The 14,504-nt window shown below is 35.1% G+C and overlaps 1 protein-coding gene across 1 annotated transcript in view; it reads right to left on the bottom strand.

Annotated features, from left to right (window-relative positions):
* The window catches only part of MBD5 (methyl-CpG binding domain protein 5), a 369,565-nt gene that overhangs the window by 221,701 nt on the left and 133,360 nt on the right, over positions 1-14,504 (bottom strand). The window contains exon 2 of the mRNA XM_039855722.1: positions 8,240-8,333. The gene's annotated coding sequence lies outside the window, so the exon portion shown is untranslated. The remainder of the gene's footprint in view (positions 1-8,239; positions 8,334-14,504) is intronic.

Below are 14,504 nucleotides of genomic sequence, written 5' to 3'. Positions count from 1 at the left end.
CAATTTACATTTAATATAATTATCATACCGCTGGATATAAATCTACCATCTAGCTATTGGTTTTCTATTTGGTCCATCTCTTCTTTTATCCTCTGTTCCCACACTCTTTAGAAAAATTCAAATTTTCAATATTCCACATTATCTCCTCTATTGACTTATTAGCTATATATCTTTATATCATTAGTGATTACTCTGGTTTAGATATACATCTTTAACTAATCACAGGTTACCTTTAAATAATACCATACCACTTCCTAAATAATGTAACATTTTTATAATATTATAATTCCACTTCTCTCTCCCATTTTCTGCACTCTTGTCACACATTTCACTCTATATGTATATTATAAACTCATAATACTTATTATTTTTACTGCTGTTTTTGCTTTAAATAGTCAATTAATTTTTAAAAATTTAAATTAAAAAAGTTCTTTTATATTTACTCACATAGTTGCCATTTCTGGGGCTCTTCATTCTCTTTTGTGAATTGTATTCTATCTAGTATCACACTTCTTCTGTCTTAAGACTTCATTTAACATTTCTTGCAACACAGATCCATTGGCAATGAATTCTCTTAGCTGTTTTGTTGTTGTTCTTATTGTCTTGTCTGAAATGTCATTATTTTGGATATTTTTTGCTGGATATAGAATTCTAAGTTTATAGTTTTCTTCTTTCAGGGCTTAACCTCTTGTAGGGCTTTCTGATTTTCATTGTTTCTGATGAGAATTCAGTAAATTTTTAAAAACAATTTAAAATTTTTTTCAATTACAGTTGGCATACAAGAAGTCAGTAAATTTTTTTATCTTTTGTGTTTTTTATGTAATGTATATTTTTTTCTCAGCTTTTATGATTTTTCTTTTTAATCAGATATGATGTGTCTTGGTGTGGTTTTCTTTTCTGTTCAGAGTTAGTTAAGCTTCTTAGATTTGTGAGTTTATATTTTCATCAAATGTAGACCAATTCTAGCCATTATTTCTTCAAATAGTTCTTCCTCCTGGAACTTAAATTACACATTTTTTAGATCACTGAGGTGCCGTTCTATTTTTTGTTTTTAGTTGTCTTATTCTACACTTCAGATTGGATAATTCCTTTAAGTCCAATACCTTTATATCTGTAGTGTCTAATGCATTGCTAAATCCAATGGATATTTCATTTCAGATGTGGATATTTCCAGAGCTAAATGATATATATTTTATGATGCATTCAATGTTTTAAGTCCTTGAATATGTATATGATTTGTTTTAAAGTGTTTTTCTAATTACGTCACCAGTGTCAGTTCTTGGTATGTTTCTATTGACTATCTTTTCTTGGTTTGGGGACAGATGTTCCTAACACCGTCATGGTTTCATCAAGTATCTGGATTTAGTTGTCTTCCCATCTGGTTCTGTATTTCTAGTCTAAATTTGGATAAAAACTCATAGGAAAAACAAGGTGATTGACTTTTCCCAAACCTCAACAGCAAAATAATCTGTTATTTAATAATCACAAGCCTTCATTTTAATTTGAGCCCTTTCTTCACTGTATGAGTTTTTCTTCACTTGTCTGAGGGTAATTTTATTTTCGTAATGTTCAGATCCCTATAAAGTGTTTCCTCCATGATACTGCAAGCTTGTTGACAAAGTACATGAAAAAATTGTGACCATTTCCATTTTGTTTTCTTCTACTTTATCCTGTTACTTTTGCTATACTACTAAACTGAAACTAAACCAATGATCTAATTACTAGCTGTAATCACCCTTTCCCATTCCTAATATTCTATGTGCCAAATGCATGATGATACATGACCAAGTAGGCAAAATACCCCATTCATAAGGATAGTTAGAGACAAGGAAGTAAATAGCCTAATAGTACTTTATAATAGAGATATAAAAATAATGCTAAATATCCACATATAAGAACCATATATGCAAGCACAGAAGGGTCAAGTAAGCCCTCTAAATAAACAGAATCATCACTGTGATGTGCACTATTCCTTAAATCTCTAAGAGAGAACTGTCTGTTCTTGTGGATAAATTTGTTTCTTTATTTGATAAGGCGATGAAAATTATGTAAGCCAAAACTTTTCCCTTTTTTTCTTGATTTCAAACTTTCAGGCAAAACTAAAGTGAACAAATAGAGGCAAAAAATAGAAAGCAAATGCTTGACACATCCATCTCCCTGCACTTTAGCCAACTGCTTCCAATTTATTAAAATACATATTTGTTCATTCACTTATTTGGAATATAATATAGAAGCAATACATGCTTATTGTAGAAATTTAGGAAATTACAAAAAAGGACAGCAAAAATAAATTCACTCATAATGTTATACTAAAAGATAATCTCTTACATTTTGGTGCATCTGTATATAGACATTCACTTTTTTATAAACAAAAATGTATAATGCATTATCTCAGAATAGTTAATTCTATGAATATACATTCATTTAACTCCTATTGTTGGACAATTACATTGTTTTCAAACATCATGACAAAATAATTCTTTATAATACACTTAGAAGGACTTTCTAGAAATGTGACCTCTGGGTCAAGGGGCACACATATATGTAAAGCTTTAGTGAGAGTTTCTTCCAGAATGATAATGCCGAAATGCTGGACTAGTACAATTGCTGCGTCCCTCTCCAAGGATCAAGTCTAGTAGAAATTATAGGGAAGAAAAGCCAAGAAATAAGAAAACTTGAAAACTCCTAGGGACAGCAGGGTTGTGGAGAGGACTGTTTCGAATTGATGAATGCCCTTGGAACCTGGGGGTTCTAGGGCAAGAGGCAGCCTTGAGGCTGTGGGAAGACAAAACAGAAAATAAACTACTGTAGTTCTGCTTTTCTGCTTTGGATTCTTCCCTGTCATTGCCTTGAGAAGAAAACTGACCCCCCCATCTGCAGGAACTCAGAGTGCTGTACAAATATTCTCAAGAGTAAACAGGGTACCTAAAAGAGCTGAGAAAATCAGGTGAGTACTAACTAACCTTGGACAGTTAGTTTCCTGCCCTTCTCTACCAAGTAAGAGCTGGTAAATTACAATCACCAGCTTTGGATGTTGCTTCTCCATGATGAGATGAGGGAGTGAGAGGAGATAGTGAAGCAGATTTGAGGTATCATTTTGTTGACTTGATAAATTACCAACTGTGATTTCTCAGGTGGATTGGGGCTTTTCTACTTCCCCGCTTTTCTCTGAGCTCACTGAGAATAACATGAACTGGGTGCTAGTATCTCCTCATATGTAATGCCACACAGAATAGCCAAAACACCCCAGGGAAAATGATCCTACAGGTCAAAATATGAAGACATTTTAAAGACCACAACTATTTCCAAAGAAAAATAACAGATTGGCATGCAAATTCTAAGAAAAGCAAAAATGTTATATCTGATGGCCCAAGAATTTAAAATTAGTCTAATAAACATACTAAAAGAGATAAGGGAACTATTAGTGATATGTAATAAAAACAAGAAAACAAAGAAGCAAGCATTTATATAAAGTATGAAAAATCTAATACTTGAGACATAGAGATTGAATAAATAGTAGAATTAATATGAGGAATAAATTAATGAATTTTAAGACCAGTTTGAGGAAATCTTCAAGACTAAGGAAAAGACAAGAAAATAGAAAATATAAAAGACAGGCTAAGGAATTACCAATGTTAGTATTTGAATAACAGGAACACAGAGAAAAATAAAAATATGAAGAAGAATATATTTGAAGAAATGATGGTGATAACAGAACAAAAGGACCATGGATTTTCAAAGTATCAAAAATTCAAAATCTAGAGTTTTATATACAGCTATGCAGTCTTTCAAATATGAGGACATAATAATGCTTTTAAGCATTGGAGGCCTCAGAAAACAGGTGTTGAAGAAATAATCAAATAGAGGAAAACATTCAGAAAATGTTTAAAAGATGTATAAAGAAATGCTGATCAAATATCTTTACCATGTTTGTTGTCTTTAAAAATAGCTAACAGCAAAGAAAAAAATTTGACTACAATATTTTAGAATTTAAAGTAGATAACAGCAACATGATAGAGCTGGGTAAAGTGAGGGAAATGAAGGGATGTCAGATTGTACATGAATCTTTTTAGGAGAGATACATAAATACTGCATTTTTTTTTTAAATAAGAAAGGATTAAAAAGAAATGAAGATACACAAAGTGTGTGAGAAAAACTGAAGGTAGTAGAAACTCAGTCAAATGTATCAAAAATTACAATAAGTATAATATGTTTATTGACAATTTTTTTCTTGCTAATGGGTCTATAAACTTTCTACTTATAAATTCTATTCCTTTTTCTTTTTGTTAAGTGGAAATACTTTTAATTTTCTTCTGCTAACATTTGGTTACTATAAAGTTTCAAACTCTCGGGATTAAAGTAAAAATCTTCCAGAGTTAATTACAATTTGGTATGACTGTAAGGATATTAGACCAGATGATTGCTCATTTTTTCTCCAACACATACCTTCCCTGAACATAATACTTTCCTCATTCTTTTGTTGAAATATTTACCTTTCATATAATCTTGACACATGTAACCAGAAATATGGCAACAGTTTTAAGAGATATAAAGAAGTCAATTCAGGAAATGTCCTGAATTGACTTCTTTATATCTCTTAAAACAGGTTTCTGGCATTATAGGAAAGAAGAAAATCTTTGGAGTACAGGATTAATGTGGCAGTGAGAGTTTAAGTGAAGCAATATTGGGCAGACCAGAGCCCACTGGTCAGAGTTAGGGCATTGAATCTCTGGTTGGTTCAAAATGTGGGGTGAGTAATACATGGCTAAGTTACATGTGGACACTGAGATTGTCTAAGTGTTTCCTGACTCAAAGGAAACTGGGTCTGGGCTACACTGCCGGTGGGAAGACCATGAGCTGTCATTTGTACCCATGGGAGGGGGACTGGAAGAAACTGAGTAAAAATCCTGAATAGACTATAAAGCATTAAAGACATAAATAGCTTTCAAAGAAATCTCATAAAAATCCTCAAAATTAGATCGTTTTATATAAATTTTAACAAACATTTAAGAAACAATAAATTCATACCTTATTCAAGTTGTTCTAGAAAATAGAAAAAGACTAAAAGCTGCCCATCTCATTTTTATAAGGCTAGTATAATCTTAAATGTAAAATTAGATGAGAAAATAAAAATTATCACACATTTCACTTAAAAATGTAGATTCTAAAATCCTAAATATTTGCTAACCAAATACAATAATGTATTAAAAATAATACACTACAATCAAGTGGTATATAAACTAGGAATGTAGGGGTGGTTAACATGAGAAATTCTAACTATATAATTCACAACATTAATATACCATGAGATAGATATCATATGATTATTTTAACAGATGCATAAAAACATTTTATGGGGTTCAATACCTATTTATAAGAATGCAGAGCAAGCTAGAAACAGAAGAACATTTCTTAATTTGGTAAAGGTTATACATTAACATCTTCAACAAATGTTATACTTAAGTGAGAAACTAGATGCATTCTAAGACTGGGCATAAATGAGGATGCCCACTGTCACTACTACTGTTTAACATAGTTCCAGAGAAACTGACCAAAGATACGAAAAAGAAGAAAGAAGTAAGAGGATGGGAAGGGTAGAAATAAAACTCATTATTTATCATTGAAACATGATCATTTATCCAGAAAAAAGGACTACCTATTAAGAATAAAAGTTCGGCAATGTTGTTAGAACAAAGATCAAGTTTCAAAACCTCAGTAGCGTTTCTTTACATCAGCAATATACATCAAGAAAATATCTTAAATGAATATTTAAAATGTTAATATCTACTTAAAGAACATCATGCACAAAATTAAAATGTTGAAATAATGGAAGCGGATAATTTTTAATAACTAAAACTGACAAGAAATGAATATCTAGAATATGCGACAAACTCTTAAAAACATTAATCAAGAGACAGAAACCACATAAAAAATAAATAATGTGAACAAGCAATTTCAGAAGTGGGAAGTCGAAGGCCAACAAAAATAAAAAAGATACTCAAACTCATTAGTGATGAGGAATTCGAATTAAAACACTGACTACAAAACTGCACACGCTAGACTAAAAATATAAAGCTAGATGATGTCAAGGGTTGGCAGTGATGAACAGTTTACTGCTGGCGAAAGTGTGAACGAAAGTATTTATCTGGTAGAGCATCTGGTAGGACTTGGTCAAATTAAATATAAACATATGTCCTACTACCCAGCAGTTCTGAAACTGGGTATATATCCCAAAGAAATCCTAACAAAGTTCCATAAAGGACAAGCATGAGGACATTCATCATGGCATTGTTTGTTGTGACAGGAAATTGGAAGCAATTTGGGTGGCAATTAGAGGAAAATATGGATAGTTAAAACATGGCAGCTATAAACCATGGAATATAATGTAGCAGTTAATGCAAAAAGACAATATATACAAATGATAAAAACATAAGGTTAAATAAAATAATATAGTAAGAAACAGAATGAGATACATAGCACAGTTCCATTTATGCACATTAAAATTTCATGTACATAAATGAGCAAGGGGCAGGGTTGAAATATAGTTGAGACAAGCTCAACCATGAGATAACTGCTGGAGCTGAGAGATAGGCACAGGGAGATTCAAAATACTATTCTCCCTTTTCTTTTTTATTTATTTGAAAATTTTCCTTTAGTATATTTAAAAAATACATACATATATATATATATATATATACACATTTAAAAAATACAAAAATATATACATACACACACATACATACATACACACAAAAGAATAGTCATCTTACCAAACTACAAACAAAAGAGAACAGTGCAGTAGATATTATTTTAGACTATCATATTAGAATGGTTTCTTGTGGGTCGAGGTCAGGAGAATGGGAGTGGAAATGACAATAAAGAAAAATATATAAACAAATAAAATAAGCACTTTGCATGGGCCAGTGATAACAGTGTGCCATAAACTGAAGAGTATGATTTACTCTATTCTTTATGCAAAAAGTTCATTAAAAAAATAATTCCTTTTTCTCTTCTTTAATCAGAGGATCTGTTTTAGACTGTGGAGATGAAGGAACTATAAAAATAATTGCCTAATTATTATAATTCAGAAAACAATTGAATAGCTGTTCCAAGTAACCAATTCACCATATATAATAATAGAAATGATTTAAAAAAATAAGTAATATCATTTATATTTTCATGAGAAGTCATTTCTGACAATAACATTCATCACAGAAAACTAGCAAAATCACTAAGCTGCTAACCACAAATTAAGGAGAAAAAAATAGATTCTAAGTACTTACATTCTGAAAGAATAAAGAAAAATAGAACAAAGGGAAAAAATTCCCCTACCAGAGGCTGTAAACTGTTTTATTTGGTTCACACAGTGGCAAAAGTGGATTTTTTCCACAGGCAAAATTTTATTCTAATATTGAGAACTTAGAACTTTTCAAAATCTGTATTTCTGGTTTCTTCTGAAAAAACAAAACAAAACAAAACAAAAAAAACATGGTATATGATTTTACTGGTCTCTTATTCCCACTTAAAAAGGATTCTAGAGATGAACAAGTGTCCCGTATATAGGTCACATACTCTCTAAGGTTCCATTGTACCCACCTGACACACACATTATTTTTTGCACTTTGTATCCCTCCTACCTCACTCAAAATTTTACCAAAATGTATTCGAAAAATTCACTTAGTAATGTAAGCACCTAATCAATCACTGAAGGCATGAACAGAACATGGTAAGTGAAAGGATATGGTAGGTCAAGACAAATCTTTAGGGACTCAAGAAATAGTGAAGAGGTTTGGTAGTCAGAGATAATACTATGAGTATTATCAGTGGTTTTTGGAGTCGTTAAAGAACAAGTTCCTAACATGGTTACAAAACTGATTAATGAATTCATTAAAAAGAAAGTGTAGTGGATAGTAGTTTTTGTTTATTTTTTCAAATTAATCTCTACTGAGTTGTGCTCACAGTTTTGATGAAAGCTACTTCATGTCTCCATTCTTCTTAATTGGTTTGCACTCTTTCATAATATATCAATTTTATCAACTGCCTGTTGTACATGAAATCTGATACTTCCTGTCAAGATGGTGTTAGGGCATAAAAATTTGTGTCTGAATGTGAATAAATGTGGTGGTGAGGTCACTTAGGGTCAGTGATAAAAAGTAAGCAAGTTTAGCAAGTCTAATTACAATATAGCAACTGTAACCATTTAAATGAGATTACTTATGAGGCTACAGTTATTACTTACCTTGAGTTTCTATCTTTTAAATACCTTGTCTGTAAACCATATTACCTTCAACATCTACCTCCCACATGCAGAAACTGATATCTTCAATAAGCATCTAAAAGAGAAACAAGAAAATATCATAAATTTGATGTTATAAATAGTTTCATTTATTTTAAATATAAAAGCAGATCTTGAAATTATTCTTTATGACTTTAATAAGTTTGGGTGAAGGGAGGTGTATATCACAGGACATGTTTCATGTAAATAAATGTAATAATAATGAGATTTTTGCTATAGAAGAATCAGAAAGTTCTGTGGAACATATATTTTGATCCATGTCATAAGGTTTAGCACTTTCTATAGTACTAATTTTCTATGACTACTTAGTTTCTATGAACATTTTTAAGAAATATAATTTAAAGCACATTGAGTCTGATGTCCTACGTACATATACCCTCACTCTAGAAAGTAATTTCCATGTTCAAAACAGATAATTAAAAAAATGTTCTTGATTACATTTGAGTTACCTATAAAAGCCCAAATCATAGAAATCAATTAAACATTCTCTCCTCATGAAAAGATCAAAATTTTATTCCCCTTATCACTTAAACTGCCCAGTCAGTACTTTACACCAACCTAGTGAAATTTAGCAGAGGTCTTTAGGGAGAAATTCTCTCTCATAAACAATTGGGATTATCCAGCGAAAATGTTCTTTGTGGAAAGAACTTGATTCTGATTTCCTTTGGTTTTTTAAATCGGCCAGAGACAAGCCATTAGGGAAACAAGATTTTGATGTTACAGCGTCATACCTTTAGTTATGTGGTTTTGAGTACTATGGATTCCCAAGCCAAACATCAATAATTTTTGGATTAGCAACATCATTGTTCTTTTTGGTCATTAGTATAGATCTCTATTTCTCAATTACAGCTGCACAGTAAAAACACTTGGAACTCTTTTGAATAATAAGACTCAGTCTAATCCTTAGATATTTTGATTTTATTGGTATAATGTGGGGCCAGGGCCCAGGCATTTTTTAAAAAGCATTAAGGAAAGATATCTGCTCTTCAGGTAAGAAACAGTCTCACTCCAACAGTTTCTACAGATTAACTAATAAGATAATAAATTTTAAAAAAATATATGGTCTATAGAGATCTATGAAAACTACTGAGATACTTGCTGATCTGACTTCAAAGCTTCTATGACACACATAAACACACACAAACCTACCATAACAACTATGTAACATCTTCGATTATATGAATCTAAGCATGATATAAATAAATGGTGGTTGGAATGAATCACAAACTATAATGCACTTCAGGATCAAAGGTATACTATTTTAAAATATAAATTCCCGGGTAATAAACCCAGAGATTTTGACTCAGAAAATCTAGGCTAAGGTTACAATTTCTCTACTTTTTAAATCACATCTCTGGTGATTATAATGCAAAGGTCTACAGTCCTTGCAAAACAGTGCTCTAAGTATTCATGAACACTGACTACTAATCGACCTTTATTATTAGCATTTATAAAAATACTTCTTGAGTTTTATTCTAAGATTATATTTCTTATATTAAAAGGTAATCTTGAGACTCACTGGGTAAGAAATAACTTTAAACATAGAGTACATAGGACTTCAGCAATAAATCAATGTAGATAAGCTAAACTAATGTTTATGGATTATCTGTTTTATAAGCTTTGCTATCTTCCTAACTGTGCAGGTAATCAATAAAATATTTGTGGCAAAAAGACAAATCTAGGTTATATTCTACAATGAAAATTTAACATAGAATCTCATATATAACTAGAAGCATGCCTTCAATGTCTCAGATTAAAATTTTTTGTCTCTAAATTAGTGTGTGGGGGGAAGCTCTTCTAGCATCATTTGCTCTGTTTAAATACAAAGCAAAGAAAGAAAAGAAAAGAAAAAAGAAAGGGAAGGGAAGGGAAGGGAAGGGAAGGGAAGGGAAGGGAAGGGAAAGGAAAAAGGAAAGGAAAGGAGAGCAAGCCAGCCAATATTTTTAAAGTCTCTAATAATTTTCCTCAAGAATATACATGCACCAACACAACTTATCAAAATTAACATAAAATAGGTTAATATTTTAGTTTTGAAAATTCTTATAAATAGGCCCAGAAATACTTCACAATAAAAATAATATATTCATACACATATACTCTTCAGGTTCTTTCTGAAAAATGAAAAGTCTAATAAATAGAGGTAAATATCCAAGTTTCTGCTATAAATAATGATGGTGATGTCAATACTACTAAAACTTTAAAGACAACTGTACTTATTTTCTCATACCTACTAGTTTGGAAATGCTCCCAATGAAGTATTCTTTCTACATGCTGTACGCCTGCCTCTGGTTTTGCAGCTATGAAATGAAGCCCCAGTGTCTTTCAGCAAGACTCTTGATTTTCTACTATCTGCCCCAACAGCTGCCTTTTGCTCTTTGTCTTTCATCTTTGAGTCAACCAAAACTTGGCTCAAATACTGCTTCGTACTTGAAGGAAATTTCTATCATTCTGACACTAAAGACTTTCTTTTCTGACTTCTTACACTCATTAGTACAAATTACTTAGCTAATTAATCAGGTACTCACTTTTGGTCCCTTATTTCTATCTTTTATTATTATTTAAAATTTGGCATGTTTGTTTTATTTCCTCAACTAGATTACAATTTCCCAGTCTTAGCCTGAAAGCATTTAATAAATATGTGATGATTTTATTTGTTGGTCTTTCTAGTAACTGAGTATTATATTTCATAGTCACTGGTTGAGGCACCTAACTTCTCTCTTTAGTATATTTTATTACTAAATAAATACTGTCCTAAATTCTGTCCACCAAATTAAGTGTTGTCTTCAGCCCTCTTGCAAGTTGGCCAGATGATGTGGCTTCAGTAAAAACACCTATTTTTTAAGCATTTTATTTTATTTTATTATTAATTTCAAACTATTTTTAAGTCCAAAGCAACTGAAGTTTTCTCCTTGAAAGTTGATAATAAGCAGCTATTCAAGGTATTAACAGTAAATGACATATTTTCATTACAGAAAGAAAAGGAAGCAATCCCTTTTTCTCACATTTCCCCTCTACCAGCATTCTCTAAAAATGTCCATTTGATCTGGACAGGTTATCTCTTCAGCTATAAAAAAATAATCAATTTGGGGACGGTAGCTGGGGTAGGAAGATGGCGGACTAGGTAAAAGCAGGATTCGTCTCCTCCCAGGTACACATTGAAATTACAACCAAATATAAAATAATCACGTGGAAAATCACCTGAAGTCCAGCTTACTGTAACACCTACAGTCTAATAATATAAAGAAGCCACATGGAAGCCAGTAGGAGGGGCAAAGTCATGAACTGGGCTGGGCCTGCACCCGTGGATGGTGGAGGATCGCTGGGAGGGAAAGCGAGGCTGCAGAGGCTCTCCTGGAGAGAGGGGGTCTTGGTCTCATTTGAGGGCTTCCAAGCTCAGGGAAGAGGAGATTCCAATAACTCTGACTGTAAAAACCAGAGGAGATTCCGACTGTCTGGGTGAGACAAATGGAGACTGAAACTCTAGACATCCCTTTGAAGGACCCACTGCACAGGCTTTCTGACTTGCAGACACTCACCTGGGACACCAGAGGTGGCTCAGAGGCTTGTGTGAGATCCATACCGAAAAAGTCTGCTAATATTACCTGGTGCCAGAACAAGGGCTGGAAGGGCAGCCACCATTGTGCCTTAGTCCAGCCCCCCTACCTGGTAATCTACAGACTAAGCCACCTTGATAGTGCAGACCCCTCCTATAGGGCAATTAGGAAGGGCTGGCCTGAGTGGATTAACGTACCCCACCCAATCTGCAGATCCCCAGGCCCTTTTGTTGCTGGATGGCTGCAACTCCCTGTGCAATTTCAGGGCCAGGCATTTCCAGCTGGCAGCCAGCACTGTGAGATGCATTCTGAGATAAGGTCAGCCAGATCACTGCTGCCAACACGAACTTGGGGGGATCCCGGGGATCTGTGGGGCAGTCCCAGGCAGCAGCTGGTCTTGCTATGATCTGGGACTTCTGTGGGAATGCATAATAGGTTACCAAAGTTGCAGCAAGACTGAGACTACATTGATCTGACTGCCACTGTCTCTCTGAGACACCGTCCCACCCTACCTACAAATTGTCCCAGGTGGTCACACCCCTGCCCCACCTGCCCCCACCACCATCTCCCAATCCATACAGGCAACAAACTTTGGTTAGCACAGGGAGGGCACTGCAAAGAAATCAGTTGCAGGTAGACCTCTGCTGCCTCCAAGAGTTGCAACAGTGCTTCCAGGGATTGCAGGGGTCTGTGGGACCACTTCAGAGGGCAGTTGGTCTCACTGTGATCTGTGACTACAGCGGGAATGCCCAGGCACAGAAGTTACAGCAAAACTGAGGCGGTATTGGCTTGATGGATCTTGTCTCCCTGAGATCCCGCTTCACCCAAGCCACAAAGTGCCTGCAGCCCATTGACAGGCAGCCTTCTCTACCCTGCTTGGCTCGGGGGTTATGCAGTCTGGGCAAGCAATAGCCCTTGGCTAGCGCAAGGGGCGCATTTCGGGGAAAATAGTGTGGGCAGACCACTGCTGCATGTACAAGCTGCAATATCTTTTGAGAGGATTGCAGGAGTCTATACTGGCCTGATGGCCTTTGACTCCCTGAGTTCCTGCTCTATCCAATACACAAAGTGCCCATTGCACGTCGATAGGAAGCTGCCCCTGCCCTGGGGTGGAGCATTCAGGCCCAAGGTGGGCAGCAGCTGACCTTGCTACGATTGGAAACCTGTACAGGAGTCACAGTAAAATGTAAAATGACACTGCAGTGGCAAGGGAAATTTACTAAATAGATCCAGGAGACTCCCGGGGTCCTGCACCGCACAACATGCATATCACCCAGAGGCTCTTCCAGTTTCAGAGACTTATAGGGACCTGACAAACAGTGTCAAACCTGGAGGAGCACTAGTCCTTCTGCCACACTGCCCTAGGTCAGGCACGGGGGATAACCGGACCACAGCCTACAGCACTGTCTCTTCCTCTTACCTATAGATCCAGCATAGGCAACAACCTTCTGCGAATCGCTTTGTAGTTCCCACTGGGTAGCTCTGAGAAATCAAAGGCAGCGGTTGACCTAGGCCTACTGGGGACCCCTCCCAAGGGGCCACAAAACCAACGCATCCGGAGGTTGGTACCAGACCACAACAGAGCAACTCCCGATTGGTTCCATTAGTGGTACACACAAAGGGTGGTTGCAACAAGTACACAAGCCTGCTAGGGCAAATCCCACTCAGTGGAGTCAGCCCCCACACAGCAATTCTTTCTCTGTAGGTGCAGCCAATTCCCACAATTAGTCAGTGTGAGCGTTAATCTCACCCTCTGATCTACTAACAACAATAAAGGCTTGGCCACAATAGAAGATCACACACAACCCACACAAAGATCACATCTAGAGCACTGGCATAGGGGATCAGGGAGAGTGCGCCATTGGGCCATGCAGGACACTTTCCACATTAGGCCATCTGGCCAAAGCTGAGAGATGAAGCAAATATTCCTGACACATAGAAAACCATAAAAAAGAACCAGACAAAAATGAAGAATAAAATAACTGGAATGAAGAATACACTAGAAGGATTCAACAGATTGGTCAAAGCAGAAGATCGAATCAGTGAACTGGAAGACAAGGTAGCAGAATACACCCAATCAGAACAACAAAAAGAAAAAAGAATTTTAAAAAATGAGGATAGTTTAAGAGACTTCTGGGACAACATGAAGTGTAACAATATCTGGATCATAGGAGTCCCTGAAGGGGAAGAGAGAGAGCAAGGGATTGAGAATCTATTTGAAGAAATAATGACAGAAAACTTCCCTAACCTGACAAAGAAATTAGACATACAAGTTCAAGAAGCACAGAATCCCAAACAAGAGGAATTCAAACAGACCTACACCAAGACATCATAATTAAAAGGTAAAAGACAAAGAGAGAATCTTAAAAGCAGCAAGAGAAAGGCAGCTAATTACCTACAAGGGTACCCCTATAAGGATGTCTGCTGATTTTTCAATAGAAAGTTTGCAGGCCAGAAGGGATTGGCAAGAAATATTCAAAGGTATGAAAAATAAGAATCTACAACCATGAATACTCTATCCAGCAAGGCTTTCGATTAAAATGGAAGGTGAGATAAAGAGCTTCCCAGAAAGGAGAAAACTTAAAGAATTCATCACCAACAGGCCACTATTACAAGAAATGTTAAAGGGACTTCTGTAAAAAGAGAAGGGGTAA

This window comes from Pteropus medius, unplaced genomic scaffold (genome assembly GCF_902729225.1).
Source record: "Pteropus medius unplaced genomic scaffold, Ma_sr-lr_union100, whole genome shotgun sequence".
Classification (NCBI taxonomy): Eukaryota; Metazoa; Chordata; class Mammalia; order Chiroptera; family Pteropodidae; genus Pteropus; species Pteropus medius.
The sequence above is the reverse complement of the archived record's forward strand: the minus strand, read 5'-3'. Positions and strand labels throughout refer to the sequence as shown.